Below are 12,324 nucleotides of genomic sequence, written 5' to 3' on the forward strand. Positions count from 1 at the left end.
CTCTCGTCCAAGTTTTCTTTATTTTGTCTCTTTAGCAAGACTGCCCAACCTTTGGACAAGGTAGGCAGATGATCTAGTTTACCAGACTCTGGTGTCAGAGTGACCAATTTCAACCCAGTTTCACCTGTACTGTGACCTTGTGCACAGGACTCATGTCTATGTGCCCTGTTTCTGGAAAATGGGGATAGTATGGGGCTGGGGTTGTGGCTCAGTGGTGAGCGCTTGCCTAGCGTGTGTGAGGCACTGGGTTTGATCCTGCACCCCATAAAAATAAACAAATAAACAAAATAAAGGTATTGTGTCTATCTACAACTACAAAATTTTTTTTAAAAAAATGGGAAATGGGAATAGTGATATTACCTACTTGTGCTAGGCTGAAAATGTGCCCCCCAAAGAAATTCATGTCCTAATCCCTAGACCTGCAAAAGATAGCTTACTTGGAAAAATCGTCTCTGCAGATGTGATTGATTTAATGACCTTGACATGCTTGGATTATCCAGTTGGGCTATTAATGCCATCACAAGGGACCTTAGAAGAGGGGTTCAGCAGGAGATTAATAGAACACATGAAGAAGGGAAGGGGAAGGTGCAGACGACACAGAGAGGAGAAGACACTTGCCTTGGAGACTGGAGTGATTTCGCCATGAACCAGGGAAAGCCAGCAGCCACAGCCACAGAGAGAAAGAAGAGGTAGATTCTCCCTGGAGCCTCCAGAAAGATCTATAGCCCTGCTGACACCTTCATTTTATCCCAGTGAAACCCATATTGGACCTCTGAGTGGACGGTCACAGATTTCTGATGTTTGACTCTATCATGTATGTGGTCACTTGTTATAGCCACAACATGAAACTGATACAAACTTTGTGGTGATATTGGGGGGGAATTTAATGAGATAATGCACAGAGAACATTTTGCAGAGTCCTTGGTGTTACACAGTAAGCCTTCCATAGGTATTAACAATATTATGATTTTATTTTGAATCTGGGGGAGGATTTGCATTGGACACTGCAAGCCGGTAACAGGCTTGTGAGAGGGTGTCCCTGCTGGGTCACTGTGACTTGCAAGCTAAGCTTCTGCTTTCTCTTTTGGCAAAGGGGGTTGAGTAAGTCCTGCCCTGCTTGCCTGCCTTGGAGTTGTGAGGATCAAATGAGTTAATGAACGTGAAAGTGCCCTGCCTGTCACCCGCAGGACTGTTAAGCTGTGGTTACAAAGGCCGGGACCAAACTGAAGCAGCATCAGAGAGGGCTGGCCTGGAGCTTGGTTCCTCTGGCGCTGCGAGGTGAGATCATCCCGCTCAGCTTTTGTTCCTGCTTTTCTGAGCTCATTTGCTGGTTTTTCCCCCTAATCCTGGCCCCTTCAGCCCTGAGTGAAGCCTCAGATGACAAAGCTCCAAAGGTCCCAGCCAGCGCTGACCCCTCCTGGGGCACGTTTCTGCTTGTTTCTATTTTTAAGAGTCACAAACAAAAATAAAAACAAACACCAAAATATACTAATCCTAAAAATGGTTTATAATGCCTATCACAGAGATTAGGTCAGTGGATTCCAATTTAACTTTACTACGAGTTCGAGATGTTTCTAGTGTATTTCTTTTTAAGGTCAGAGGACTGTGAGACCCAGCACTGGGGTGTCAACTTAGATGGGAACAAGTCAACGCTTGTCAAATGCTTGAAAGTGGTGAATTCATCTGTAAAGACCCCCGGCCTCCCAGGAAATGTGCTCTGTTAGCCTGAGCAGGAAAAAGAGACACACAGGAAGGCAGCAGTCATGTCTGCCGCCATCGGCTTTGTCCTTCACTGGCGTTTCCTCTGTGTCTCTCTCCCTAGAACTGTCAAAGGTATGTGTTGTGAGGACAGCCCGCTGCCGGGAACTCAGCAGTTTCCTCTAGTTCATTGGTTCTGATCTGCTTGCCCCCTGCAACGTAAAGGACCTCGTTCATCTTCATTCATTCATTTAGAAACTGCATTGGAAACCTACTCCTTTCCAGGCACCAGGCACGGTTTTAGGTGCTGGGGAACAATACTGAATATAGAGCATGTGGCGTGTGGAGTTTATGGTCCAGTGCAGATGACAACTTCAACCAGTGACAGCCACTGACAGACTGCAGCAGTGTCACAGAGGGACACCTAGGGCAGGGTGCACCTCAGATGTGGAGGAGGCTCCCCTGAGCAGGTGGGTCTGTGGGATGAGTAGCGGTCAGCTGAACCCCGAGGAGAGTGGGAGACATTAGACCTCAGAGTGAACAGATGTACAGAGGCCCGCAGTGAGAAAAATCTCGTAGGAAGAGCCAGGAAGAGGCGGGCATGGTAGAAAGCAGAGGAAAGAGAAGAGTTTGAGGTGGAGCTGAAGGAGAGGAAGAGGCCAAGAGGGGAGCCTGGCTGGTCTTCATAGGGTGAACACTATCTGGGGAGAAAGGCTCGCCTCCCCCGTCTGTCCCAGAGATGTGCCGGTGTGGGCCTTCCCTGGGCCTGTCCTATTTCCAAGCCGATTCTGGGCCTCAAAGGCCGGGCTCTGAGGCTGGAGCTGCTTGAGGTCTCCTCTTGGCCTCTTGTGGGTGTAGGTTCAGCCTGTTTCCAGGAGACCGAGGCCTCTATTCTGAACCAGCGTTTTACTCTTCCAAGAACCCTACTCTGGTGTGTTTCATTCATTGATAATTATTTAATGAGAACTTATCACATGGAAGGTTCTGGACTGGCTTGGGATGCTTTGCTGATCAGAAGATGGCCTGACATCTGCTCTAGTGGAGTGTCAAGTCCAGGGCCAGCAGGGCAGTAGCTTGGGTCTTCTGCCATCAGATGTTGCTTCCCCCTTGACCTGTTGTCCAGACCCCTGCTGCCGTCCTCTGTGGTCTGCCCACAGCCAGCAGCTATGAACCATTGTGGGGGGTGCCCAGTGCCCTGTGAAATCAGCCATTAACTAGAAACAACTGGTTTCCCTGTGTGGCACTTGTGAGGCTTTACAATGTTGACGGTGTAGCAAACACACCGCCATGTTGCCCACCATCTTGAGGGGAAGAGCCAGCCTGGGGACTTGGAAGCTCCCCTCTAGCAGGTTTGGGCCTGTGGCTCTGCTCTGGCAGCCCCTGCTGCCATGCTCTGGAAACCCCGACTGTACACAGCCAGGCAGCCAGCTCTTCAGGAAAGAAGAGAGGATCACCTGCCAGTGGCTGGCAGAAGGAGGCAGCATCGGATAATGGATAAAGCTGCTCTCTGGGCGGCGGCCGTTCCTGGTTCTGGTGGCTTTTGAACTGCAGTCCCGGCAGCCTTTGCGGGTCAGTGAGGTTTCTCCCTGTGGTCCCTGGGCTGGCTCTGACAGTGGTGATCCTGAGACTTCTTCCTCTGGTTTGCTTCTGGGCAAATTTAAAATAAGCTGGTCCTTTTGTTAGTAGTGCATCAAAAAACATGTTTGTTCCTTTGCTCTTTTTGTAATGAGGCTTCTCTCCTGGCAGCCACGAAGGCTGTTCCCACCATAGGGACCAAGGACCTTTCCCTGAGCTGCCTCTGCCAACTCTCCTATGTCCCTTCAGGTCTCCCAGCTCCTTCTGGAGCCAGCAGGGGTGTTGTGTGCACACACTTGAAGAATCCTTTGACCCTGCCCCTTCTGGGTGGCCCCTCAGTGCAGGACCTCACCCTGCTCACTGTCCTACACTCACAGGCGCTGGGTCTGCACCAGGAAGGATAGCTTATATTATGCAGAGATAGTGTAGACCATGAGAGTTTCCGAAAGCTGCAGAATAGCAGGGCCCCGGTTCTCCTTTGTACAGAGCAACTAGGTCATGATTAGTAAGGGTGGGGGTGCTGGCTGCTCCTGGCGGGCTGGCGGAGAGTGCTGAGAGGGTGGAACTTCCCTGTCTGGTCAACAGCGCGGCTTAGTACAATACCTTTTGGTCAATAAGGTGGAATCCTATGCCATTTTACTATGCTTATTAAAATCCATGCTTGATATGGAAAAATGCCCATGGTTTACTACTGAGTGAGAAGAAGCAAGCAATGCAATGTGTCTGAGCCCATTTGTGGCAAAGGTGCGCAGTCGTGGTACATGTGGTGGGTATATGCCTGTGAAAGTGGAGGAGGCTCTACCGATATACCCCACCCGGGCTGTTCTGAGAGACAGAAGATGACTTGGAAAGTTCTTATTCTGCTTTCAGTGAGTCTGAATTTATTGCAATAACCATCTCTTGATTTTATAATAAGAAAAGCCTTTTAATTTTTTTAAGTTAATTGCAACCTGTTCTATTTTATTCATTGTAATAAAGTGATATCCTATCAGTTTTTCTGAAAGCTTTTTACATTACTGGCATTTAGTGGCCAAATTAAGACAAAATAGTATTAGAAAAGTAAAACTTTTAAATTTAGAAATAGTAGAATACCAGAGAATCTAAAGATTCAGTTGTAAACATTGAAATATAAATGGCGTGCCATAGTTTATAACTTATATGATAAATCAAAGCCACATATTAGTTGTCGGCAATGGAGAAAGAGATTGGTGGGGAGGATCCAGCCGCGGGCTGGGGAGCAATCCCAAGTACACGTGATGCTCTTGCCACGACAGTGGGTACAGACAACACAGGAGGCTCTTGTGGCCACAGGAGTGACTTCTGGCCAGACAAGTCTGAGGATCCATGACCCGAGTGGGAATCTTACCCTCCTTCAATTTTGATTTTCCCTGACTTTGTGTCTAATGCCACATTCAGCCAAGCTTTTTCCTGGTAAACTCGTGCCCTGTCTCTCTGTGTGTGGGGGTAGTTTCTGCTCCGCCCCTTTGCTGACAATCCGCTGTCCCAGACAGCCAAAAAGATGACTCTCACTCTCAGGCCCCCTGAAACGAGGTCCCCTCCTTGCTAAACATCATTGCACGCAGCCGTCATTCGAAACTGCAGCAGCACAGTTGGAATTCCAGCCAGAGATGTTTTCAAGTTTCAACGCAAGAAGTCATTTCTTCAAAGAAATTTGATGCAAAGGGCATAACCTCAAGCCTGAAATCCAGATCATGCGTCAGGGTTTTATCTAACATATGAAGGGACCAGCAGGGGGTGGGACAGGGTTTTAAAAAATCCTAGTTGAACAAAAGTAAATATTTTAAAATAATTACTTTTGGGGTCAAATATAAACAACAACACACATACAAGACAAAGTCATCTTTGTAATCACCGTCAGAGGATAAAAAGAAAAACCTAATGAACAGCTCTATCACCCTATTAATTGATAACAAAAACAGGATTCAGTCTACAAATCCTATATTTTTCTGTTTGAAAAAGGCCTGTATTTTGTCAGCAGTTCCCTAGCTTTGAGAGTATATTTTATAAATAGGAAAATGAAGTAAACACAATGCACAGTACATTGGATGGGCAGGTCGAGAGAGAAGAATGGAGGAACTTTAGATTATGTAGAAGGAAATGAGGAGGGGTATGAAAGATGGTGGAATGAGACAGACATCATTACCCTAGGTACACGTATGACTATATGAATGGTATGGATCTACAACGTGTACAACCATGGAAACGAAATGATGTACCCCATTTGTGTACAATGAATCAAAATGCAGTCTGTAAAAGTAAAAAAAAAAATTTTATAAAGGATGTTGCAAAGCCAAGTTCAACAGGAGCAACTCCCTTACCTTCCACATGAGCTGTGCACAGTGTATCTCCTTCACAACCATGGAGACAGTCTGTTCTTATCATCTGCACTGATGCTGTCTTCAAGCAATTTCCCCTCTTATTTCACGTATCTCTATTTTATCTCTCCAGCAAGATCTCCGGCTGAGGTCAAGGGCGAGTTATGCTCTTGCTCTTATATTTCCCCCACTCTGGATATCACATGAGCTGGGGGTATGGCAGATGCCTCACATTATTTTCTTACTGGTAAGGAAGAGTGAATCAGTACACGATAGGTTTTTATCTAACTTTCTGGCTCCAGCTCTTTGATAATGGTTTCTTAAAAATTTGAGTTAAGAAAGGTTCTGAAGATGAGTTAGGCTTCACAGAAAGAATACCATGGTTGAAAGATAATGTCAGCCAAGGTACAAGAGTGGAAGCATTGTGTGATGTTCAGTCCGTGTTCTTGAGTCAATCAACTCCAGAACCACCACAACTCTGGACTCTGTTGCGTGAGAGTTAAAGATATTATCATTAAAGACACTTTTGATAGATTTTTCTTACTTGCAACTAAAAGCTTCCTATGTAGTCTTTTATTCACTAATTCCAATCCTTCAATAGAATTTTTTTTTTTACTCAGAATTAGGATATTTTCCATTAATGAGTTATGAAAAGCCACATAAGGTAGTGAGAAAAACTTCAAATATTAACTCCTTTGCTTACTAGCTGAGTAACTTCTGCCTAACTCTTCTTAAGAATGTCCAGCTGTAGAAATGTGTCCCACAGGGTGATGTGAGAAGCACACAAGAGAACGCGGGGTTCAGGCACACTGAACAAAACTTGCTGGCTGCAGTCTCAGGAGTCTTCCTTTGACACCAGGCTGAGGAGGTTCCCAGGGACCCTGTGAGAAGGTCTCCTGTGTTTTGTCACCTGAGCTGGAGCTCAGCATCTCTGTCTCTCCACAGTGGACTCCAGAAGCCTGGGGTGGGGTGGCAGCTTGCCTGTGCTCTCTGGGATTCCTGCCCCACACATCCCTTTGGCTCTGTTGGAGCGAGAAGTTCATCTCCTCCAGAAAATAAATCCAGCACAAACTCATCTACGGGGCGGAAACCTTCAGAAAGTAGATGCATTTCACACTTTGGATGATGTTTGTCTTTTTATTACTGTGCTTCTGATAGATTAAAGAGAGATGAGTTGTTCCTGAACCAAAGAAAACTCTGTGTTAAATCAGAATTTAAATCCTTTCTGCATCTGCTCTGTCAGACCAATGGGTTTGGCAGAGGGGACTTACACTGTGTGACTGTTTCATGTTTTCACTTTTTCCCTTCGTCAAAAGACCCTTACTGACTTTTTCTGGGATTTGTTAGTCTGCCATGAGGCTCTTGTTCCCTCATATAAAGAAAAAAGTTTGGGAAGAATGACTTCATATTCAGGAATCCAGTCAACAACGAGCAGAATTTCATGCAAGTAGGAGCCTGGGGTTTGAATGCAGGCAGGTTTGGGCGTCCACCCTGTCCTGTCCCTGCCACCTAACAGCTGTGTGCCCTTCACCCTCTTGCTGCCCTCTTCAAGCCTCTGCATCCACCTCTGTGGAGTGGAGGTGGTGGATGAACACTCCTGAAGTTCAGGGGCTCAGAATGTGCAGCAGCGTGTCTGATGGTCCCCTCTGCTCAGGAGGTCCGGGCTGGACTCTGACACGTGGCTGCAGCTGGTGGGGCCCCGCCTGGGGCAGCTCTGCCTCGCAGGCCCCTGTGCTCCCCAGGGCCAGGCTGGGGAGGCATGTTCTCCTGGTGAAGGCCAAGAGGCCAGAGCACCGCCCAGGTGTTCTGCAGTCAGACCTTTCACCCCTGCTGCTAACGGCTCATTGGCCAAAGCAAGTCACATGGCCAAGCACAAAGTCAGGGGGCAGGGAGTTGTACCAGCTCCCAGGGGCTGGTTGCCTAGGTCATCCTTATTCCTGAGCAGTAATCAATCTGTTAAACGTAAATGCCAGGCTATAGGCTGTTAGGGTTGAATGACATGATAGATGTGCCTGAGGACTAAAGCAGGGACAGCTTCAGGACAACCAAGACTAGGTGTACGCGACTCCCAGGTAGTGTGCCTAAGGACCACAGGGACAAAGTCACTAGCAGAGCATAAAAATAATCTGTGCGGTGGCTTAAAATAGGCCCATAACTTCTTTGATATTCAGAAGGTGGAGTCTGATTTTCTCCTTCTTAACTGAACTTTGGGCTTAGTGACTCAATGTAAGAACCAATAGGGAAAGAAAGAAGGGGGGAAGGAAGGGAGGGAGGAAGGAAGGGGAAAGAAAGAACGAGAAAGGGAAGGAGGGAGAGAGAGAAAGGAAGGGGGAAAGAAAAAGAAAGAGGGAGAGAGAGAAAGGGAGGAAGAGAGGAAGGAAGGGAGGGAGGGAAGGAAGTGACCACATGCACCTTCCATGCATCCAAGGTGCAGTCAGTTCTGGTGGACAAGGCCTGTGGCACAAACCCTGAAGTTTCTGGATAGCTTTGGCTTTCCCGTTACATATGTGATATGTGGTTGATGTCACCGCCATGTCACCTTTTTCATCTGCAAGGCAGACAGGCCTCTGATAGTTACAGGCGCCATCTTGTGACCAGAAGAGGTCCAGAGAATGACAGAGTTGCCGGTGTTGGCATGGCTATTCAAAACCAGTATTATCCATCCTCAGATCCATTTTTATGTGGGGAAAACTAACCAGGGCTGGCCAGGTTTTCTGTCACATGTGAAAAAGCTCCTGACAAACACAGAGTGTGAGTGTGGCAGGCCCCCGAGAATATCCATGTGCTGATATCCAGAACCTGTGAACTCTCCTTACATGGCAGTGGGGACTTTGCAGAAGGATTAAACTAGGGATCTCCATGTGGGGACTTCATTCTGGATTATGTGGGTGGCACAAAAGTAGTCACCCTGCCTTTATGGGTGAAGGCCCAGGGAGAAGATAGAGGAGAAGGCAAGGTGCTCTGGAAACAGAGACCAGAGTGACATAGCCACAAGCCAAGGACAGAGGATGGCCACCAAAGGCTAGAGGAGGCTAGGAAGGGACTCTCCACAGCAGCTTCCCTGAGGAGCCAGTCCTGCCCCCGTGGTTTAGCCCTGGGAGACTCAGCCCAAACTCCTGACACCAGATCTGTAGTGGAAGACATTTGGGTTGTTTTGAGTCACCAAGCCTATGGCAATTGGTGCTGCAGCAAAGGAGACTCATACAGTGGGTGACAGAGCTGGAGAAAGACCAGCAGGGGCTCCGCCAGAGTGGAGGGGGGACCGCAGGTAAGGTCTGGGGGTCAGGAGAGGCTTCCCAAGGAGGTGATGGAGTCAGCAGAAAGAGGCGCTGGCCATTGCCTGGTGACAGAACAAGAAGCACTTATCTGAGTCTTCACAGATAGGTCACTGGGACTTTCCTTGTGCCCCTCCTCTTCCCACTCCTCCTTCCCTTGGTTTTCACTTCTGGTTCTCCTTGCCCTCATTCTCTGTGTAGTTTGAGGAGAAAAGGAGCCCTGTGTCCTCAGCCTGCCCACATCTGCCTCCGCGCAGGTACCCGATACACGTCGTCTTAAACACCACGCGGGGAATTTGCTCCAGCTGCTGAGCCCGTGCACTCACAGACACGTGGACACACACACACACGCTTTCAGGGAGCTGGACACTCTCTGCTTATGAAAAAAAAAAAAAATGGCCTATCACGTCAAATGCTCCAAGAGAGAAAAACAGTTCTCTTTTATGTCATCATTTGCTCAAAGGCAGATACAGCGTTCGTTCAAATGTTTCTTCTCCCCTGATTATTGTGCACAAAGCTCTCCGTTTGGGAATAGTTGCAGGTTTTCTTGTCATTCGCCAGCTCTGGTTTATATAAAAATGGATCATTTGTTGAGTCAAACTTCAAAGCTAGAGAGTGCCCTAAGTTAGAAATGGTTCTGTCTTTTAATCCAGGCATAATCCTATTAGAGACACAGCTCTCGGGGTTGGGGAATCCTTTTAGGGCTCTTTGATCAAGGGAACACTTTCGAGTTCAGTGACTTCAGCTGTCTAAGTCCTAAAAATAACAGGGAGCCCATTTACTATCTGGAAATGTCAGTTTCTCTCATTTCTGGTGAAAGAAGCATATTCTCAAATGGACCACTCTTCGCTTTTCAGTTCAGGGGAAGAGTGGGAAGCAGCAGTATCATTGTGCTGTACTGCAGGCACCTAACCCGTGCTGGCATGCCAAATAACCTTAGGTGGCCTTAAATTATGCCTACGGATCTACGCATTGTAGGTGGCAGGGCACAATCGGTTACCTGCTTGTTCCTGAAGCATCTTAGAGCCATCTTTCTGACTGTATGAGATGACCGTTCCATTTCGGTTTGGGTCTTTCATGTCTCTGGAATTCTGGTTAACTTTTCTGTTTAATGGCCAGTTTTTGCCTGGCACCAAAGAGCTGGGCCCCTGCATCCTCTGCTTCCGTGCCATGCCTTCCCCTCTTCCTCTCGCCCTGCTCTAGCCCCCACCCCTGGCTCTGTTAGCACACCCCACACTTTCCCACCTGGGACACTCCATCCTCTCAGTCCTGGGGTGTTCTCCACCCAGAAGTCCACGCAGCTAACCCTTGCCTCCTTCAACCTTGTCACACGCTGCCTTTCCTGTGAGGTGGCTCTGTCTGCCCTATTGCTGGTGCCCCCGCCCCCCACGTTCTCCATCTTTTTGCTCTGCACCTTCTGTCCTCCGGCATGTCACACAGTTACTTCTGCATTGTGTCTCCCCCACAGCAGTGCCAACCTCATAAGTGGAGGGGATTTTGTGAATCTGGTTTGCTGCCATGTTCCCGGAATCTGGAACAGTGCATTGCACTCATTACAATTTTATTTTTTTAAACAAACCAATGAGAGTTAGTTGTTGACTATGCAAGTAGCTCTTAGTCAATGCAGGAGCACAGCTTTGCTTTTGTGGTGTTTTCCTTTGTACTTTCTATGTAAGGCAAATGGCACCAACATCTGGGCTCAAGTTCCTGGTCCAAAATTCCTTGAGAATTCCACATTCTGAGTCCCCAGTTATCTTTCAAGGCTGTATAGTCCAAGACGTTATTTAACGTGCTCCTGGGGTTATTCACAGCCCAGATGAAATATGGATCTCATTGTGTTCTTAAATGCATACTTTGAGACCTTATATCAATAAACATTTTTAATTTTCTTCTGAGATTTCATGTATAATTCACATTTTTCATAATCTGAAGGATGAAATTTGTTGACAAGAGGGGTGTTTTCTCTTTTTTTTCTGGCTTGCTTCAAATGTAACTGATGTGTTCACCAAATTTAGATTTGAACTGTATCCCAAGCACCATCTTGGAAGTTGGCCTTCCCCAGTGGACTCATCTGTGATCCAAGGTGTGTATGGACACAGAATTTATTTTGCAAAAACACCGGTGTTAGAAAACTGAACTATGGTGGGAAAATATTTAGAGGGGCATCTAGTTATCATGCAGTTATCATTTACGCGACCCTCCTGGCTTGCCAGGCACCACATGCGGGAACTACCACTACTTAGCTTGAGGGGCACCTCCTTCAGAAGGATGGACATCTCCAGACACAACCAGACCCCGAATCCATCCGTTCTCAAACTCTGGCTAGATCAAGGCCATCTAGAGAGGCTGGCAAGCATACACTGTCCCAGGTGTGGTTCTGCTTCAAGGACCCCGGGCCTCTGCACTTTAGTAGCTCCCAGGTACTGCTGCTTCACCCCTAAGCGTGAGCTCCTCTGCTCCAAGAGTCTTCACACTTTGAGTGCATCTGAATCACCTTGGGGAGATTTTGACCTTCAGAGCACACTGGAGTCCAGGTGATCTTGAAGCAGGCTCACACTTGGGCTTCATACACCTGTCTGCTGTACCTCATACGCAGGAGGGATGGTGGTAGGCTGTACCTTGCTTAGAGTCCTGATTCCCTTCCTCTTGCTGCCTCCTGTGCTCTTCAGGTAGCTGTTGATTAGACCCAAAGATGCCCCAAATTTGAGGACAAAGTTCTGGTAGTACAGGCTTTCGTGGAGCCAAGGAGGCCTTGGTCTTTCATTTGCTTACAGTGTGTTTTTCTGTGGGTGGCTTTTGCGTTGGTTATTTTTTGATGTCCAGATTAATACAGTTTACTGCAACATTTAAATCCAACCATGGATTTCCCCCCTGTGCCCGTCACTGTGGGGGTGGAGTTAGGGTACAGGTGACAGAGTGGCCCTGCATCTAGAGAAGCCTGTCACATTTTCCTGAGCCCAGCCCATCCACCTCTCCCTTCTGATGCTCTCTGGACCCAACAAGGTTAGAGAGGACCACTTTCCAGAAGAGACCAAGATGAAGCCACCTGCTCAAGGTGAATGAGTTATGGGGCTGGGGCTTTTGATTCCCAGAGGTAGTGGAATAGACAGAGCCAAAGTCATGGGCTGGGCAAAGTCTCCAAGGACTGCACATAAGAAGGCACTCGCAAACTTCAGCAAGCCATGCGACACGAGCTAGACGCAGGGTTCTGGTGATAAATTGGCGTTAATGAAATCTCAATATCTACCCATGAGGAGAAAAACAAAAAATCCATACCAGGCCCTGATGGGCCATTAGGTGTTAACGAGGAGAACGCAGGCGCCGGGGAGCCCGCCTGAGCTAAGCAAGCCCAGCCCTTCGCACCGCCACGTCTCCATTGCTTCTGGCTGCGCAGGTGCCAGCTGGACTAAGAACCACAGTAATGAAGGAGTTGCGGGTTA

This window comes from Sciurus vulgaris, assembly GCF_902686455.1.
Source record: "Sciurus vulgaris genome assembly, chromosome: 17".
NCBI lineage: Eukaryota > Metazoa > Chordata > Mammalia > Rodentia > Sciuridae > Sciurus > Sciurus vulgaris.